This window comes from Hyla sarda, chromosome 4 (genome assembly GCF_029499605.1).
Source record: "Hyla sarda isolate aHylSar1 chromosome 4, aHylSar1.hap1, whole genome shotgun sequence".
Taxonomy (NCBI): Eukaryota; Metazoa; Chordata; class Amphibia; order Anura; family Hylidae; genus Hyla; species Hyla sarda.
Window position 1 is genome coordinate 186,373,136 of NC_079192.1, and position 22,121 is coordinate 186,395,256.

Below are 22,121 nucleotides of genomic sequence, written 5' to 3' on the forward strand. Positions count from 1 at the left end.
CCTATCAGGGTGCAAAATCTAGAAAAAAAAGATTCTGAACCCAACAGTGAACTTCAATCTGCGGACCTCCAGATGTTGCAAAACTACAACTCCCAGCATGCCCGGACAGCCGTTGGCTGTCCAGGCATGCTGGGAGTTGTAGTTTTGCAACATCTGGAGGTCTGCAGGTTGAAGACCACTGGTAGGAGGTAATACTCACGTGTCCCCGCCGCTCCGGACCCGTTACCGCTCGTCACCGCTGCCCTGGATGTCGCTCCCTCGCTGTCGCCGCATCCCTGTGGTGTCCCCGATGCTCCGGACATCTTCTTCCTAAGGATCCACGCTCTCCGTCGCCGTCATCACGTCGCTACGCACACGCCGCTTCTATTGGATGACGGGACGGCATGCGCGACAACGTGATGACGTCGAAGGAGAGCAGGGGATCCCAAGCAGGGGATCCCAGCCCGGGAGGCAGGTAAGGTCCCTCCCGGTGTGCTGTTAGCTGTTCGGGACGCCGCGACTTCAGCCGGGTTAGTGTCACTTTCGCTTCAGATGCAGCGGTCACCTTTGATCTTCTCGTCTAAAGGGTTAATACAGGGCATCCCCGCAATCGGTGATGTCCTGTATTAGCCGCGGGTCCCGGCCGTTGATGGCCGCTGGGACCGACCCAATAGGTGTGTATTCGCCCTATAAGACGCACCAACTTTTCCCTCCCAGTTTTGGGGAAGAAAAAGTGCGTCTTATACGGCAAAAAATACGGTACATACAGTGAAACAGGCCTATTTAGGCTGAGAGATGAAAACTGTACAGGTGAGGGGGTTGGGGAGACAGGAGTGTGTGAACAGAAAGCAGAGTGAGAGAATATCTAGGAGAGATTAAGCAGAGAATAGTTTTGTCCTCTTGTTTTATTGTTTCATTTATTAGATGGATAACATAGTTGACTCTTCTGTCGCTCATGATTAATGAGGTGATGCGCCATAGGACTTATCCTATTTTGCCTCCCTGGCAGACACTCTGAAACTGTTCCATATGGCTCCTTTCCTACTTATCACTCAGCTTGTACACTAATACTTAGCTTCCTCTATGGACTTTAGAAGAGAACAACAGAAAAATAATACAAAGATAGGTTTCTTCATCTGTAGATGAGGGCAGTAATCTTTAACCTACACAGCAGCTCAGTTGTACATGTGATACTTGTCCCAACAATAACACCAGCAGCAAGAATTGGCCGTTTGTTTGGTCATTAATGCTTCAAGAATGCAGCATATTTCTGCAGATTAACTATGGCATATGCACCAGAATTCTGGCATAATTTGCACCAATACACTTTCTTACATGATGTTGTGTTATCGTATGACTTTTGTACCTATTATCCTAAGATAGTTGCCCGGTGGCTGGAAGACAAAAGATTTTACATAAGGCATAAGGGAAATTAGAAAAGGTAAATCAAGACTTCCTTCTCCTCTCAGCAGCAGCAGCAGGAGCAGCAGCAGTGCAGTGCTTAGTGTAAAACCTTCCTTGCTATGGCAGAGCATTGAACAGTATTAGCAATCAAACAATTGCTATTAATATTTTTAACAAAAGAAAAAAAAACATTTTGTAACGTCCATTGCAGGATTATCAAAACTATAAAAATGTAATTTTTTATGGTTGTGTATGGTAAACAGCATAAACATTTGAAAACAAACTCAAATGCAGGAACTGCTGTTTATTGGTCATTGCATATACCTAAAAAAAAAAAAAGAAGTGATTAAAAAGTCCCATCAAAACAAAATTGGTACCAATATAAACAACAAAAAATGAGCCCTCATACAGCCCTATAGAGAGAAACATAAAAAGGGTATAGAGGTCAGAAAATGACTATAATAAGCATACATATGTTGCAAAAGTAGCAAAATAAAAGAAAAACTATATTCATTTGGTGTTGTAATTTTGTATTGACCTACAAAATAAAGATAACATGTAAGTTTTACAATAAGGTGCCCTGCAAAAGTGCACTTTAGAAATAAAATCCTAAAAAATTTTTTTTTTGTTTGGCATTAGATTTTGTGGTTGAATTATTTACGTGTGAGTATACCCTAGGGAGTTAGGAGAACAAAGCTTTGTCTAATTATAATTAGTTTCCATATTTAGGCCATGTTCACACATCGTAAAATCAGCAGTTTTTTTGGCAGCAAATATCAGCTTCTTTTTAAACTGTGTGTGAACATGGCCTGTGTGTAATATACAATTATATTATAATTTTAATAATGATAATGAAGAAAGGTTTGAAATAATGCTTCATTATGCGCACCAAGTAACGGTTAGACCTGCAATTCAGCAGAAATTTTCTATGATGTGCCCAGTGGTGCCACTATTTTTCACTTCAGTGTAATAAAAGCTGTCTCCCATTGTGACTACAGCCTATTACTACAATATATTTTACAATAGTCTAAGCTACTCACCGGCAGTTAATAAGGCTGTGAATACATACTGTATACAGTTGGCAACTCAATAGATTAATCCCAGAGCATCATCATGCCGATTGATGCCACCTATTTTCCCTCTTTCCCTTAACTTAAATAATTTGACTAAAATGCAATAAAGCAGGATTTGGATTGCAGTATCCACAGATGCCATTTCTAGAAAAAATATACAGTATACAATGTTATAATGGAATGGAAATGACAGGGACAGTTCTTAGAGCTACAAAAATCAGGTTGCCAGTCTGCCCATATAATCTATTTACCCCAAGCCAACTGCTTCACGCTCAAAATCCCCAATAACTCAACCGCAGATAGCTAGATAAAAATATCCAACCCCTTCCCACTAAACCATTCAGCCAGGAGTGCCTAAAAAGCTGGACCTAGTGGAGTTACTCCAGGGTGGAACAGATTCCCTATAAGGACCCCCTTCCAATTTCACCAACTCCAAGGACTCTCAACCCGCATCATAATGCTGCCATAACAACACAAATTCAGACATTGCTGAGAAAGGACTATTTTATCCACTTTTACTACCACAAGCAGCAGGTGTTTTTCTGTCTCAGCACTTAGGTTGGGTTGACATATATCAGGCGTCCGGCACAGTTTCCCTCCGGCGTGCACCGGAGAGAAACTGATACTAGAACTGATCCCATTCATTTGAATGGGACAGTTCACAAACATCTGGCATCTCAATTTTGATACCAAATGGTTTGACACGTCGGAGGGCTCCGTACAGGGGAATGCAGCTTGCAGCGTTCCCCTGCCGCTGTGCAGAAATGGATGCTGGATGCCATACAACTGATGACAGCTTGTCATCAGTTGTAGCATCAGTTGTGTCAAGATCTGGGCTGAGTTCACCTATGCCGGATGTCAGACATATGTAAACCCAGCCTTAGAGAGGCCACAGAGAAGCCCACTTGGCTGGATGAAGTATTTGTGTGGACATAGTGAGTCAAAAAAGCCACATTTTGCACTTGTATTGTGAAAGGACTATCCATTCTTTAGACACAAATATGTGTTTATTAAAATACTTTCAGCTATTTGTCTTGTACGAAGAGAAAAACAAGGATAAAAAAAGCAGTGGTGCCTAGGGTCATGATGTATAGGTATTGCAGATTTATTGTAGAGCATTATAACATTGTGTGAAACCTACACCCTTCTTTTCAGGGTGGTAGTTGGCTTTTTTATTTTAAGTTGCGGCAGAATAGGGAACTAGTAGTTCGGCGCTCCTGGGGAGACAGATATGTGACTCCAGAAAAAGGATTGTTGTGATGAGGGTGGTTGTCTCTGATGTGTCAACTGACCTAAGTGGAGCAACCCTATGTCCTTTGGTGAGCCCACAATGCCAATTTTAGAGGAAATTGTTCCCCTTACGCAAAGTCCAGGAAAAGGACTTCTGAATCCAGGGATATGAAAAACAATGGTCAATTTTACTTTACTCCTGAGAAAGTACAATGAAAATAGTGTATAGGTTGTATCAGCTCATCTTATGCTGCTAATCACCAATTCACCAGTGCCACGAACCCGCCGGTCCCGCCCACGGCTTCTCTGCACTGGCGTATGAAGAAAGATGTCCAGCACTCAAGGTATGCGATTAAAAGCTTGCTTTAATGAAATCTTGACACAGAAGTTACATACGGAAAGGCATGTCTGACGTATTTCGCACCAGACGGTGCTTAGTCGTAGACTGACACACATTACATAACACACTACTAAAATACTTTGTACAGGATCACATGACCTGTTATATCATCAGTTTAAAAATACAGGAAGATGGAAAAACCTGGAGTGAACTTTCCTGTTGACATCCAGTAAGTGTCTGTTCACACCTACATGGGCAAGGAAAACAAAACCGCATGTGGGAATTTTACAATCTGAAAATATGTATTACTGAATAAGTATCCCCTAATATCTCGCAACAATAGCATCACTGTAATTGATCTTATAAGAACACTAGTTCACACTAGTTAATTCAGCATGCCTAAAAAATATATTAGAACAGTATAACTGCAATCTTGCCATATTCAATACAGGATGCATTTAGTACATGGAAAAAACATATAAATTAAATTCACTTATTAGGGACATGTTACAATTAAATCCAATCTCCTATTAAGGCCCTGTGGGTGTCTAGTTTCTAGGAGGAACATCCAATAGGTTTCTCTATTGTAGAGACGTCTTCTCCAATCCCCTCCTCTGGGTCCCAACTTAACCCTTTCTATACCAAACACTCGCAGAGACCTTGACCTTACATTCTTGGTAAGATCCATGTAGTTGCAAGTCACACACCTGGTGTGACCACATTTCCAATTGCCCACTGTATCTAACCAGTTCTGCCCTGTTTTATTTATTTTGCTATTAGACTGGGCGATAAGGTAGAACCTAAAGTAGGACCCTGTTTTGAAACCGTCAATATGCCATTTGCAACTATTTCTTTAAGAATGGGGTCTTTTCTAAAACCGGGGTGCACTTTTTAAAGATATTTTTGATCTCTCCGAACTGTGTGCTGTAAGGGGTAACGAAAAAAGACTTTCTTTTCTTATTTAAACCCACTTCTTTGTTCTGTGTGTTAGAATAAATTATTCGTTTTTTCCTATCCATTTTTTCCACTTTATAAAATGCATCCTTCAGAATGTTCTCCGAATAGCCTCTTTTACTGAGCCTATCAAAAAGTTTACCTTCCACCTTTTTAAATTGCTCATCTTTAGTACAGTTTCTTTTAGTTCTTCACATTTCTCCAAATGGAATATCGTGTATTACGTGTCTGGGATGACACGAGGATGCCAGAAGGACTGAATTGGTAGCTGTTTCTTTATGAAAAGGTGCAATCTCAATCATGGTTTCCCTATTGGACAAAGTAATATCCAAAAAGTTGATGTTTTACTATAGTATGAAGTGAAATCAAGATTGAGATTGTTGTTCCCAATATATTCCACAAATTGCAAAAAGCACTCCCCTTCCAAATTATCAACAGGTCATCTATAAATCGACCTATCCAATAGATCTCCTCAAAAAATGGATTATTAGAAGTGAAGATATACTGTTGTTCCCAATAAAACATGAAACTGTTTGCAAAGGAAGGGGAATGTTTAGCCCCCATGATAGCTCCCCTGATCTGAAGAAGAAAATCACCATAGAACATAAAATATATGTGTGTTTGAGGTATGCCTGACTCTTTTGCTGACTCTCGTTATGCTCGGCTAGGCAAGTGGTACATCTGTGTTGAGCGACCATAGTAGGAAGAATGAATTATTACAGAGCACTATTTTCTTTTACCCTTGTACCCTTTCTGACCTTGGCTAAAACTAGGTCATTTACCGTTGCTCACTTACATACATTATACATCTACAGATGAAAAGAGACCAGAGGTAATTTGTTGTATGTAAGATAGATAAATACATATTTCACCTTTGTAACATTCCCTGTATATAGTTACAGTATGCCTACATAAAACAAAATTTCTCAAAACAGTTAACTTTCATAAAGCCTTTAAACTCCTTACCTGTGGCTTCTCTGGCGGCAAAAGGATTAAAGATAAATGGCAAAGAAATGAAATGTTTTGTGGAATCTATATTGTGGAGTCCGAAGCTGCTGTAGAAAATGTCTCTCCAATATAAAGATCATTCAGAACTCGACTGATTTGTTGATAAGTTTGACAGACTCTTGAAAGGTCGTTTCTTGCTTCTCATATCCTGTCAACTGTAAGGAACGGGCACAAGCATTGTATTTGGCAGCTGAGTTGTTACACACATTCGTAAACATGTGGAGCACACACACTCATTCACATCAGAAATACACTAAACATGCATAATTGTGAAACTGATGTAAGAAATAATATGAAATGCTTTATTTACAGAATTCTCCTTTTTGTTGCATACAGTAGATTAAACAAGCACTTCAGGATTTGTTTTCTTATGTAGTGCTTCATATGCTAGATAATTATAATGTAGAGGTTCTGGTGTATGCATTTTTGTTTTAGCTGATGTGACAGACATGGGTTTTAAGACATATGAAGGGAGCGTAGGAGCTGTGCTCTCAAGCATGGCGGGTCCCGGCTACTGATAGCAGACCTGACAGTAATAGCGGACATTAGTGATCGCGCTGATGCCCCCCATTTTTTTTCTGGACATAGCATGAGGGTTTGGAGAATGAAATTTAGCCTCCATTTGCATCAGTTTAGTATTTTTTTAACCTATTGATTTATTTCATTCTCATCTTAAGGGGTGGGGGAATGAGAAAAAAGAAAATCTACTATACCTGTACCAGTACCTGCAAGGTAGGTGTGTTTTTGAAATTTCATCTACACACAGTTAAAATTATCCTGACAGAAATAGAGCTGCAGCAAATTTACAATCTGCTGAATGTCAATTTAAGATGGAGAATAGTTGCTGATTTCCCTGTTGAAATCAAATGGGTAGGTAAAATCTCCACCAAATCTCCAACATTTCTACTGCAAATCCACAATAAAATCCAGAACAAAATCAGATTTCATGTGGATTTGCTGCAAATTTTTCCACAGCAATTAAGACTAGTGTGCATTAAAGGGGTATTCCGGCTTTATACATCTTATCACCTATCCAAAGGATAGGGGATAAGAGGTATGATCGCAGGAGTCCCGCCGCTGGGGACCCCCATGATTTCAGTGCAGGCTGTGACGTCACGACTACGCCCCCTAATGATGTCACGCCACGCTCCCTCCATTCATGTCTATGGGAGGGGGCGTGACGGCCGTCACGCCCCCTTAAATAGACATGAATGGAGGAGGAGTGGCTTCACTAGGGGGCGTGGCCATGACATCACTTCCCCGTCTCGAAGGCAGGGGCTGTACCAAGATTGAGGGGGTCCCCAGCGGCGGGACCCCTGCGATTATACATCTTATTCCCATCCTTTGGATAGGGGATAAGATGTATAAAGCCGGAATACCCATTTAAGCCTTATAATTCTTTGAACATATAGTATTTTAAACAATTAAAGGGGTATTCCGGGCAAAAACATCTTATCCCCAATCGAAAGAATAGAGGTTAAGATGTCTGATCGCGGGGGGCCCGCTGCTGGGACTCCCCGCGATCTCCCTGCAGCAGTCCGCATTCTATGCGTAGCTGTGCCTGAAGTTTCAGAAACCTCCGGGCTTCAGAGACGGGGAGGCGACATCACGCCACGCCCCCTCCATACATGTCTATGGGAGGGGCGTTTCGGCCGTTACGCCCCCTCCCATAGAAATGAATGGAGGGGGCATGGGTTTCCGAAACTTCAGATGCAGCTATGCATAGAAGGCAGGCTGCTGCAGGGAGATCACGGGGGTCCAGGGGCGGGCCCCCCGCAATCAGACATCTTATCCCCTATCCTTTCGATAGGGGATAAGATGTTTTTTCCCGGAATACCCCTTTAACACTCATCAATGATACACTGAAAGGCTTTTCTAATTAGACATTTGTCCCCCAACCCCCCCTCTACAGCTGCCATGGAATCCATAGGCACTACATGATTATGTTATGGGAGTGCAGGGGGACAAACAGAAGGAGACACCGTCTTCTGTCAAGTTTCTTAGCTACCATGGTCACTACTAAGCATAGCCAAGCTTCCATGGTGATCAATCTGGCACAGCTTCAGTGCCTGCACAATTTACGGATATGGTTAGAAGACACCAACTAGGATATAATGGTTTAAACATTTGCTACAGTAGGTTACTTTTAAAGATGACCTATGGCTAGCTAAAATAAATAGAGATTTTAGTGTCATAAAATGGCTTAGGGTGCCCTGATCAAACAACTTTTTTACAATTTCTTGATCTGCCCTTCTGTTCCTGAGATATGAGGGTTTATAGTTTGTCTGACAATTCATCAGTCAGATGGGAGGGGCCTAATTTTAATAATGGGAGTGAATATCAGGTGATGGGTGGGTTTATTCAGTCAAGGGGTATGAATGCTGTACATTGAGGGTCACGTATGCATAATACACACCCCCTGACTGTATAATCCCACTCATAGGCTGATATTGACTTCATTTATTAAAATTAAGCCCTACCTGTCTGACTGATGAATTGTCAGAAAAACTATAAACCTGCATATCAAAGAAATGGGAGGGTACATCTAGAAACTGTAAAAAGGTGCGTGATCAGGGCACCATAAACCATTTAATGATCATACAATCCTATTTTTTGGAGGTTGGCCATAGGTCTTTTTTTAACTATTTTAAAATGAAAGATTTAGCTGTCAAATATTTTTTATTATTATTATTATTATTATAATTTTTATTATAATTCACTGGTAGACATTAATAACTTAGACAGTTGAATTATCCAATGTGACCAATCTACTATGACATGCCCTTCCCTAAGGCTATAAAATGTTCATGCTTTTGTATGTGGTATATTTTAATTATAAATGAATCCCAAATAAAGGTTTCTGGTCAATATGCATAACCCTGATTTAGTTTGGCTTGAATACCAAAAATCAATATGCAGATCTGTGTCTCCAACCAAGAAAAAATTGCTAGTGAAGTGTGACTCTTTGGGATATTTTGACAGTAATTGAGCATATTTTTCTTTTGGTAACTTCTGGCCACTAACAGCATTATTATTGACGACTTACAGAGGGCACTGAACTGTATACTAAATATTAAAGGAAAGACAGTAGATTATAGGGTATAAAAAGGGAAAAGTTATTATGGTTGTGCTTGTATTGTGCTGAAATGAACACAGATTGCAGGGACATTTGAAAAAACATTGTTTTCCTTGCAGACTATCCTTGGAATGCAAGCATAAATGTGCCTTCAATATAATAGGCCTTTTAACAATAACATTGTTTTAATAAGGTCTTAAGGTTGGCTCATGTGTAAGCAAGGAGTATGACAGTTTGTAAATACATTATCATACACCTAATAAATCAATAGCAGTTATTATCATCTAGCATGAAAGTCGTCTCTGGGCACTTCAGATGCGTTTAATAAAAGCTTACAGTAGAAACCATAATAACTAGCTACAGATTTAGTGAACCCTTAAAAAGTCAATATTTTTACAGAAGATTGTTTCCCTGAAAGCTCTGATGCTCTTGGCATTGAGAATCACTGCTAAATAAACTCTCTTATCACATTTACAAGTGCATTATTGAGAATCAAAACGGAATTAAATGGGGGTAGAGTAAGCCCTGCCGTGGAAATAGTAAAGCTACATTTAATATTGGAAATCTAATGAATAGTTTATATGTACTTACAATCGATATAGATGGATACATAATATTTCCCCAACCTAATCAATGCCTAGGGAATTAGATGACTGAATTATAGATGCACATGACACTTTAATCTAGATGTCTTGGACGTGAGATTTTCTTCTGGAATCCTGTCCCTGGTAGCAGTTCTATGGACTTCTGGTGCTTTTGTTAGTAAAAGCAATAGGAAATGTTGGAAGAATCCATTAAATAATATTTCCTTCCACTAATTTTAATTTCCTGTGAGAATGAACTTGCCTTAGAGGAAGCTGCGATCTCCAGCCAAACCTGCTCAATTTCCTGACTGATGAAGTTGTACTTGAGCTTTTTAATGAAGTTTTACTTCAGCTCTTTAAGTCCATTTCTCAAGAAGTCTTCATTTAATTATAGATGGCTGCTTCCCATGCATTTTCATGGTATAAAATTGATATTATCACATTTTAGTGTAAGCTACACATTATTAGAGAACTAATCTACCCTACCCCACTGTACTTGCTAAAGTCTTTTGAGTTTCCCTCATTAGATACTTTCTGCAGGTATCAGTCAGGCTGAGCAATGTATACTTATCCACAGTCAAGCACATTAAAAGGGGTTTGCAACCCTTACAAAATAAGAGACAGAATAAAAGGATTGGTAGTGTAAATAAGACAAAACATATACTTAACCCTCCGGTCATTACCAGTCACTTCCATCCATTGCTGCCTCTTTTATGGCTTTCCCAGTGTACACTGTGCATTGAACTACTGTAGCCAATCACTTGGCCTCAGTGATCACATGCAACAACAAATGCGCTGTACACAAATATCATGTGACTAGGTTCACACTACAGAATTCTGGACGGAGATTGTGAGTGTGGTCAATGCCGACTGAATCAATTAGCACTAAGACTGGCAGGGCCGTCTTTAATTTTGATTGGACCCTGGGCAAGCAATCTTTTTGTCCCCCCCCCCCCTACACCCCCCTCCCCCACACACACAATCGCACAGTCAATCTTAATACCTCATCCCCACTCCCCGACAAAAAACAAACACACACAGATCTTAGACATTAGTTAGACAGCATAGTTTCCCCACATTATGTAGGCAGCAAGGTTTCCCCACATTAGGTAGACAGGAGTCATGGCTGTAAATGTTGGCACCCCTGAAATTTTTCTAGAAAATGAAGTATTTCTCACAGAAAAGGATTGCAGTAACACATGTTTTGCTATACACATGTTTATTCTCTTTGTGTGTATTTGAACTAAACCAATTAAGGGAGGAAAAAAAGCAAATTGGACATAATCTCACACCAAACTCCAAAAATAGGCTGGACAAAATTATTGGCACCCTTTCAAAATTGTGGAAACATAAGATTGTTTCAAGCATGTGATCCTCCTTTAAACTCACCTGGGGCAAGTAACTGGAGTGGGCAATATAAAAATCACACTTGAAGTTCACTTAGTCTTTGCATTGTGTGTCTGTGTGTGCCAAACTAAGCATGGACAACAGAAAGAGAAGAAGAGAACTGTCTGTGGACAAAAATTGTGGAAAAATATCAACAATCTCAAGGTTACAAATCAATCTCCAGAGATCTAGATTTGCCTTTGTCCACAGTGCGCAACATTATAAAGAAGTTTGCAACCCATGGAACTGTAGCTAATCTCCCTGGGCATGGACGGAAGAGAAAAATTGATGAAAGGTGTCATAGCAGGATAGTCTGGATGGTGGATAAGCAGCCCCAAACAAGTTCCAAAGATATTCAAGCTGTCCTACAGGTTCAGGGAGCATCAGTGTCAGCGCGAACTATCCGTTGACATTTAAATGAAATGAAACACTATGGCAGGAGTAATGATGAGCAGCAGGAGCCATATTTGAATTTGCGATATTCCGTGAATATATTGATGGTTATTCGTCCTTTGTCCGCGAAATTCACATATTTTCTATGCTCATTCACTTTTTTTCATGATTCGTGAGCTTTTACACCCTGTTCACACTGTGGTGCTGTGCGGCATCCGTTGCTGCTGTGGCACCGTGTCTTTGGGGAGGTGCGCCCCAGGGACTGGGTTCAGTGGCATTGGGGCCACTCTACCAGTGGGTCGTTCCCCCTGTGGGCACTGGTGTTGAGACGGTGGTGGTCGACGCCCAGTGCTATGCCATTTTATGCTAGGGACCCACTCTAATTAGGTGGCCTTGAAATGACGAGTGGGCTTGTATCTGTTGATCTAAATGTATACTAACAACCGGTTAGTTTTTGAATTTATGCTGAGAAGCAATTAGATCAAAATACAAAATGTAGATGTGCGACCATGTCTGTTTTTTCTAATTGAATTCACATTGTGTTTTCTATCTCTTCTTGTTTTTTAGTTTTAACTTGTGTCTGCACTCTGCCCCACCACCTCAGCCCAACCCTATATAAGTAGCAGGCAGTGGCGTAGCAACAGAAGTCACAACAGTCGCCATGGCGACCGGGCCCCTACACCAGGGGGGCCCGCAGGGCCCCCTTTGCCATATTTACAAAAAAAGTAAACCTCCCTGGCAGTTCTGCTCCCCGGGAGACCCCCTTCTCTGGTGGCCCTGAAGGTGGGCCTCATTTAGTCCGGTCCCCCGGCCCCAAGTAAAGTCGGCTGGGGGAAGGGACACTGCCGCTTTAAGAGCAGCAGACGTTGGAAGCACGTACCTGACTTCAGTCACGGTCCCTTCTCCAGCTGCGCAGGAGGAGGAGGAGGATGTCCCGCCGCCGCCTAGAGATGCTGCATCCTCCCCGGAATGTGAGGAGCTGGACGAGGCTATAAACGAATGACGGAGGGTCAGAGGTGAGAGTGGCGGGGGAGGGTTTGCTGGCTAGAAGAGCGTGGAGCAGTGTTTCCCAACCAGGCTGCCTCCAGCTGTGGCCAAACAATAACTCCCAACGTGTCTGGACAGTCAAAGGCTGTCTGGGCATGCTGGGAGTTGTAGTTTGGCCACAGCTGGAGGAACCCTGGTTGGGAAACACCAGCATGGAGTATGACAGAGGGGAGAGAACATGGAGGACAGATGGGGGGGGGGGGGGTTGTCAGAAAAGGAACATGGTAGAGGACAGATGGGGGGGGGGGAATAAGCTCCTCTCTGACCTCCTTTCATAGTAATTGCTCATAGTGACATCCTCTGATCTTAGAAGCCAGTGTTTTCCAACCATGGTGCCTCCAGCTGTTGTAAAACTACCACTCTCAGCATGCCTGGACAGCCAAAGGCTGTCTGGGCATGCTGGGAGATGTAGTTTTGCAACAGCTGGATCTGCCATGGTTGGAAAACACTGGCTTACAGTAAATATCTTAAAGGAGTACTCCACGATGCAAAAATTATCATTCAGACTGCCGGCAGTATAATAATAAATATACATACCTGCTGTCTCTCCCCTGGTGCCTACTGGGGAGCGGCTTCCGCCGCGATCCTTTTCCTGGTTGCCGGTGGTTGGTGAGGCATACTGACAATCATTGGCCGCAGCGAAGTCCTGCCTCGGCCAGCGATAGGCTGAGCAGCAGTGTGACTCACCAACCATCGGCAACCAGGAAAAGGATCGCGGCGGAGGCCGCTCCCCTGGTGCGTATATATATATATATATATATATATATATATATATATATATATATATATATTAGGGATTGACCGATATCGATTTTTTAGGGCCGATACCGATAATCTGTGGAGGTTAAAGGGGTACTCCGGTGAAAACCTTTTTTCTTTTAAATCAACTGGTGGCAGAAAGTTAAACATATTTGCAAATTACTTCTATTAAACAATCTTAATCCTTCCTGTACTTATTAGCTGCTGAATACTACAGAGGAAATTATTTTCTTTTTGGAATGCTCTCTGATGACATCACGAGCACAGTTCTCTCTGCTGACGTTATTATTATAAAAATAACGCTTTATTTATTGTTGTCCTTAGTGGGATTTGAACCCAAGTCCCCAGCATTGCAAGGCAGCAGTGCTAAACACTGAGACACCATGCTGCCCTTATCTGCTATGCATCTGCTATGCATGGTTGCGAAAATGGACAGAGATGTCAGCAGAGAGCACTTTGCTCGTGATGTCATCAGTGTTCCAAAAAGAAAGTAATTCATCTATAGCATTCAGCAGCTAATAAGTACTGGAAAGATTAAGATTTTTTAGTAGAAGTAATTTACAAATATGTTTAACTTTCTGCCACCAGTTGATTTAAAAGAAAAAAGGTTTTCACCGGAGTACCCCTTTAAGGCCGATAGCCGATAATTTATACCGATATTCCGCTACTGCTCTCCCCCCCCCTGAAGCCGCTGCAGATCATTGATATAAAGCGGACGCTTTAAATCAATGAACTGTAGCGGCTTTTGCGGTGCCAGAGACCGCCGCCGCCACTTGCTTCTCTTCCTCTGTCTGTATAAAGCCCCCCTGACTTATAATACCCCCTGTCCTGTGCCCCTCATATATAATGCCCCATGTCCTGTGCACCTCACATTTAATGCCCCCTGAGGGTGCAGAACAGGGGGCATTATATATGAGGGGCACAGGACATGGGGCATTATATATGAGGGGCACATGTCAGGGGGCATTATATGTGGGGGCACATGATGGGGGCATTGTATGTGAGGAACACAGGACATGGGGCATTTTATTTGGGGGTCACAGGACAGGAGGTATTATGTATGAGGGGCACATGATGGTGGGATTATATGTGGGGGCACATGACAGCCCACCCCTGTCATGTGCCCATATAATGCCCCCCTGACTTATAATACCCCCTGTCCTGTGCCCCTCACATATATTGCCCCCTGTCCAGTGCCCCTCACATATAATGCCCCATGTCCTGCCCCCTCAGGGGGCATTATATGTGAGGGGCAAAGGACATGGGGCATTATATGTGAGGGGACAGAGGGTATTATAAGTCGGGGGGGGGGGGGCATTATATGGGCACATGACAGTGGGGGCTGTCATGTGCCCCCAAATATAATCCCCCCTGTCCTGTGTTCCTCACATATAATACCCCCCTGATATGTGCCCCTCACTTATATTTGCCCCCCTCACTTATAATTTGCCCGCCCATACATACAGCGCCCGAGCATTGCTCACCTCACACGCTGCTACGTTCTTGTACTGTGAGTGAGAGCTGCAGGGACGTGATCTCCGAGCGCCGGCGCGATGATGTGATGTCATCACGCCGGCCTGCCGTGGATGGCGACCCCGCGGCTCTCACTCCCGCTGCAAGAATGACGCAGCGTGAGAAAGGTGAGGGAGTGGAGGAGCGGGACAGCTGACAGCTTTCTCCCACCATGCTGTCAGCTGTCAGGCAATTGCTCCGCACGGCAAAACAAGGCGTGCGCAGGAATCGCGGGACTTCAGTTTCAGGTTTCAGTCTGAATGACAATTTTTGCATCCTGGAGTACTCCTTTAAGTTAGAGAAAAACTTATATATTGTGGAAACCTCTCTTAGCATAAGTCATCCTGTACATTAACATTAGGGTAGGGTTACATGTCTGCGGATCCGCCGATGACTTGACTCTATAGAGTGCCTCCTGCTGTTTTCCCCCGTGGGCACATGCAGTGTACTCTGAGACATCGTGTAATGGCAGATTGCTGCTGCAAGCAGGACACGGGGGGAAACAGCTGGAAGCACACTATAGGGTCAGATCATTGACGGATCAGCAGAGTAACATACACTATTGATCTGTTACATGTGACCCTACCCTAAGGGTGCGTTCACGTGTGCATATTTTTGCTGCATATTTGCATCAGCAGATTTTGCTGATGTGTGTGCATGTAGGATGTACTGTATGTATGATGTATGAATAATGTGTGCGTGAAAGATGTGTGTAAACAAGATGTATGTATGACGTGTGGAGATGTATTCTGTGGGGGGGGATCTGGAGGCGGCGGGTGTATGTATGATATGTGTGTGTATGATGTGTGTGTATGTATGTATGTGTGTGTATGTACTGTACGATGTGTGTGTATGTACTGTATGTGGCAGTATTATATTCAGGGGGTACAGTGGGTGGCAGTATTATATTCAGGGGATACAGTAGGAGGCAGTATTATATTCAGGGGTACAGTCGTGGCAGTATTCAGGGGGTACAGTAGGAGGCAGTATTATATTCAGGGGGTACAGTAGTTGGCAGTATTTTCAGGGGGTACAGTGGGTGACAGTATTATATTCAGGGGGTACAGTAGGAGGCAGTATTATATTCAGGGGGTACAGTAGGTGGCAGTATTATATTCAGAGGGTACAGTAGGAGGCAGTATTATATTCAGGGGATACAGTGTGTGGAAGTATTATATTCAGGGGGTACAGTCGGTGGCAGTATTATATTCAGGGGGTACAGTGTGTGGCAGTATTATATTCAGGGGGTACAGTGTGTGGCAGTATTATATTCAGGGGGTACAGTAGGTAGCAGAATTATATTCACAGGGTACAGTAGGTGGCAGTATTATATGCAGGAGGTACAGTGGATGATAGTTTTATATTCAGGGGGTATACTGTGTGGCAGTATTATATTCAGGGGGTACAGTGTGTGGCAGTATTATATTCAGGGGGTACAGTGTTTGGCATGGTTATAATGATTATTGTCTTCATGCAGAGGATGAGGATCTACTGACAAAGTGAGGAGCCAATGGTGTCTGGATGTCAGACTCTGCAGAGAAGATGGAGCTGGAAGAAGTCCTGACTTCTGGACCAGATGAAGAAGAAATGAAAAGACAACAGAGAAGACGTCACTCAGGTCACTGATATCATTGTGTATTCTCCTGACTGTCACATCAGAGCTGTAGTCACTGATATCATTGTGTATTCTCCTGATTGTCCCATCAGCTGGAGTCACTTGTTAGTTCTGCAGTGATGATATGTGACGATATACCCTAATCTGTGGCTCTCCATCTGTTGCAAAACTACAACTCCCATAATTCCTGAGGTTCTCCAGACATGATGGGAGTTATAGTTTTATACCAACTGGAGAGCAATTGGAACCAAGGTGATAGGTGGGGGTTCCAGCAGTTGGACCCCCTCCAGAAAAATGGGCTGCTTATTCTTAAATGCCTGGGCCTATGTTTTGTCTGTCCGGCCTTCCTGTTAGTCACTTATATTGTTGTGTATTCTCCTGACTGTGTCCCGTCAGTGCTGTAGTCACTGATATCTTTGTGCGGCAGAGTAAGGGATTGGGGAAGCGGGAAGCGGGTCGTCAGGGGGGGGGCCCAGGGCAATTTTTTGCACCGGGGCCCTGGGGTTTCTAGCTACGCCCCTGGTAGCAGGTAGCTATACAAGGGCCTTTCTTTCCTAGCAGCCTCCCAGTTTGACTGGGAGCACATGGTTAGTGAGCTTTTACTCCCTGTTCACACTGGTGTGGTGCTGTGCGGCGTCAGTTGCTGCCATGGCACTGTGTCTGTGGGGAGGTGCAACCCAGGAACTGGTTTGAGTGGCATTGGGGCCGCTCTGCCAGTGGGTCGTTCCCCCTGTGGGCACTGGTGTTGCGGCGGTGGTGGTCGCCGCCTAGTGCTACGCCATTTTATGCTAGGGATGTTAGGGACCCACTCTAATTAGGTGGCTTTAATGTGGCGAGTGGGCTTGTACCTTTTGATCCAAATGTATACTAACAACCTGTTAGTTTTTGAATTTATGCTGCAAAGCAATTAGATCAAAATACAAAATGTAGATGTGCGACCATGTCTGTTTTTTCTACTTGAATTCACATTGTGTTTTCTATCCCTCTTGTTTTTTAGTTTTATCTTGTGTCTGCACTCTGCCCCACCCCCTCAGCCCAACCATATATAACTAGCAGGTAGCTACACAAGGACCTTTTCTGGTCGCCGCCCAGTGCCACGCCATTTTATGCTAGGGACGTTAGGGACCCACTCTAATTAGGTGGCCTTGATGTGGCGAGTTGCCTTGTACCTTTTGATCAAAATGTATACTAACAACCTACAAAGGGGAGAAAATTCCTAAATTTATTGCAGGATAATTTTATGGGCCAGTTTGTGGAGGACCCAACAAGAAGTGATGCCTTGTTGGATCTGATCATTTCCAACAACGCAGAGCTGGTTGGTAATGTAACTGTGCGGGAAAACCTTGGTAATAGCGACCACAATATAGTTACTTTTGACTTAAAATATAGAAAACAAAGTCAGACGGGGAAGGCAAAAACATATAACTTTAAAAAGGCAAATTTCCCTGGGCTGAGAGCTGCACTACAGGACATAGACTGGGGGGAGGTGTTCTCAAATACTGATACAGTAGGTAAATGGGACATCTTTAAATCAACTCTAAATATCTATACAGCTAAATATATACCAAAGGGGAACAAATATAAACAATTAAAACTAAATCCTACATAGCTGACAAATGATGTTAAAAGAGTAATAAACAACAAAAAAATTGCCTTCAAAAAAATCAAATCTGATGGGTCAGCTATAACATTTAAACAGTACAAGGAGCTTAATAAAATCTGTAAAAATTCAAAATGAGAGACAGGTGGCCAAAGAAAGCAAAACTAATCCTAAATATTTTTTTTAGATATATAAATACAAAAAAAAACAAGGACAGAGCATGTAGGACCCCTTAATAATGATAATGGGGAGGTTGTCACGGGCGATCAAGAGAAGGCGGAGCTACTGAATGGGTTATTTAGTTCTGTATATACTATGGAAAAAGGAGCTGACATTGGCCAGGTCAGTGCTGGTAACACATCATGTAATGTACTGAACTGGCTTAATGTAGAGATGGTACAAGGTAAGTTAAGTAATATAAATGTAAGCAAATCTCCAGGGCCAGATGGATTGCACCCAAGAGTTCTTAGAGAGGTAAGTTCAGTAATATCTGTACCCTTGTTCATGATATTTAGAGATTCTCTGGTGTCTGGTATTGTGCCAAGGGACTGGCGCAAGGCTAATGTGGTACCAATCTTCAAGAAGGGCTCTAGGTCTTCGCCAGGCAATTATAGACCGGTAAGTTTAACGTGCATTGTGGGTAAATTGTTTGAAGGATTTATAAGGGATTACATACAGGAATACATAGGGGATAATAGTATTATAAGTGATAGCCAGCATGGGTTTACTAAGGATAGAAGTTGTCAAACCAATCTAATTTGCTTTCATGAAGAGGTGAGTAGAAGCCTTGACAGAGGAATGGCTGTGGATATAGTGTTTCTGGATTTTGCCAAAGCGTTTGATACTGTCCCTCATAGACGTCTGACAGGTAAGTTAAGGTCTTTGGGCTTGGAAACTTTAGTTTGTAACTGGATTGAACACTGGCTCATGGATCGTACCCAGAGAGTGGTGGGCAATGATTCGTACTCTGATATGTCCCCGGTTATTAGTGGTGTACCCCAAGGTTCAGTACTGGGCCCGCTGTTGTTTAATTTATTTATCAATGATATAGAGGATGGCATTAACAGCTCTGTTTCTATCTTTGCAGATGACACCAAGCTTTGTAGCACAGTACAGTCTATAGAGGATGTGCATAAGTTACAAGATGACTTGGATAGACTAAGTGTCTGAGCAAATGAGGTTTAATGTGGATAAATCTAAAGTAATGCATCTGGGTACAAATAACATGCATGCATCACATGTCTTAGGGGGGATAAAACTGGCAGAGTCACTGGTAGAGAAGGATCTGGGTGTACTTATAGATCACAGACTACAGAATAGCATGCAATGTCAGGCTGCTGCTTCCAAAGCCAGCAGGATATTGTCATGTATAAAAAGAGGCATGGACTCAAGGGACATAATACTCCCCCTTTATAAAGCATCAGTACGGCCTCACGTGGAATATGCTGTTCAGTTTTGGTTCATAAAAGGGACACTGCGGAGTTGGAAAGGGTGCAGAGACGCGCGACTAAACTAATACGGGGCATGGAACATCTTAGCTATGAGGAGCGATTAAAGGAGTTAGAATTGTTTAGTCTTGAGAAGAGACGTTAAAGGGGATTATGATAAACGTATATAAGTATATAAATGGCCCATACAAAAAATATGGAGAAAAAAACTGTTCCAGGTTAAACCCCCCCCCCCCCCCCCAAAGGACGAGGGGGCATTCCCTCCGTCTGGAGAAGAAAAGGTTTAGTCTAAAGGGGCGACACGCCTTCTTTACCGTGAGGACTGTGAATTTATGGAACGGTCTACCTCAGGAACTGGTCACAGCAGGAACAATTAGCAGCTTTAAAACAGGGGTAGATACATTCCTGGAACAAAATAACATTAATGCTTATGCAGAATTATAAAACTACATCCCTTCCCCTTATCCCCTTACACCCTTCCCTTCAATATCCTGGTTGGTCTTGATGGACGTATGTCTTTTTTTCAACCATACTAACTATGTAACTATGTAACCTGCTAGTTTTTGAATTTCTGCTGAGAAGCAATTAGATCAAAATACAAAATGTAGATGTGCAATCATGTCTGTTTTTTCTACTTGAATTCAAAAAGCAAGACTACATTTTGCATAAATGAACTTGAGTAAGCCAAAATCCTTCTGGGAAAACGTCTTGTGGACAGATGAGACCAAGATAGTGCTTTTTGGTAAAGCACATCATTCTACTGTTTACCAAAAATGGAATGAGGCCTACAAAGAAAAGAGCACAGTACCTACAGTGAAATATGGTGGAGGTTCAATTATGGTTTTTTTTGCTTCCTCTTGCACCGGGTGCCTTGAATGTGTGCAAGGCATCATGAAATCTGAGGATTACCAATGGATTTTGGGTCGCACTGTACAGCTCAGTGTCAGAAAGCTGGGTTTGTGTCTGAGATCTTGGGTCTTCCAGCAGGACAATGACCCCAAACATACGTCAAAAAGCACCAAGAAATGGATGGCAACAAAGCACTGGAGAGTTCTGAAGTGACCAGCAAACGAGTCCAGAACTAAATCCCATTGAAAACCTGTGGAGAGATCTTAAAATTGCTGTTGGGAAAAGGCGCCCTTCCAATAAGAGAGACCTGGAGCAGTTTGCAAAGGAAGAGTGGTCCAACATTCCGGCTGAGAGGTGTAAGAATCTTAATGATGGTTATAGGAAGCCACTGATTTCAGTAATTTTTTCCAAAGGGTGTGCAACAAAATATTAAGTTAAGGGTGCCAATAATTTTGTCCAGACCATTTTTGGAGTTTGGTGTGACATGTCCAATTTGCAATTTTTTCTCCCTTTTTTGGTTTAATTCCAATACACACAAAGGGAATAAACATGTGTATAGCAAAACATGAGTTACTGCAATCCTTTTCTGTGAGAAATACTTCATTTTCTTGAAAAATTTCAGGGGTGCCAACATTTACGACCATGACTGTAGTTCCCCCACATTAGATAGATAGCAGTGTTTCCCCACATTAGGTTGGCAGCATAGTTCCCTCACATTAGGTAGACAGCATAGTTCACCCACATTAGGTAGACAGCATAGTTTCCCCACATTAGGTAGACAGCAGTGTTCCCCCACATAAGGTTTGCCAGCACACTACCCCCCCCCCCGCGCCTGACTGACTGACACAACTCTAACAGACATACACTTACAGACACACACTACAGACATACACTTACAGACACGCTCACCTGTCCGTCCATGGTTTCTTCTTTCCTGCGGAGGCCGGGACCGACGCATGGAGTTGCTGACGTCCTGTTGTGCTGGTCTGTGGGGAAACATCACTTGCGCAACGTCTCCCGTCAGTCCCAGCTGCAGGATCTATGTTTTAAAGGCCGCAGCAACACTTTAGAACAGTGAGCCTTCCTGGACCGGCGGCGGCTAGCTGCTTTAGCATGGGGCTAAATGGCTAACTGCTTTGGGCCCCCAGGAATGACAAGGCCCAGTGCAGCTGCCCCTTTTGCTCCACGTTAAAGACGGCTCTGGACTGGCCTTACAATGACTTTCTTATAGACGACAATATTTTACAGGTGGATTCTGTTAAAATAAGGAGAAAGATCCTCCTTTCCATGGTGAAATTCCGTAGTGTGCACTGTGCAGATTATTTTTTTTTGCCAGCAATGGGGTTCTCTTGCACTGTAATTTACAAATAGAATTTCAAAGTGGAATTCCACTCAAAAATTCTGTGGTGTAAACCTAGCCTTAAAGCTAACATTTATTTGCTCCACACAAATAACAGTACCATATAGTTTAATATTCTCATTATCAGGCCCTGACCTCAAATTCACTGACCCAGACACAGTTTTCTTTCTTTTTAGTGTTTAGTAGGGTCTCTATCACTACTGGAACTACTAAGATACCCAAAGCCTACCAGCAATTTTCCTTTCAAGTGTTAAAGGGGTACTCCACCCTTAGATATCTTCCCCAAAGGATAGGGGAAAAAATGTCTTCACCTCTTCCCTCTCCTTTTTTAACCTGACCCCTGTTTCTATATAATGCTCCTATGTTATGTTCTCTCTTTACAAGTACATAGTGGAAAGCACCACATACAGACAGTCAAATGTACAGGAGCCAGAAGATGGAACCGAGGAGAAGAGCCCTCCCAGGGAAGCATTCACACTGTAGGAGGTATGAGGGTATGTCTTT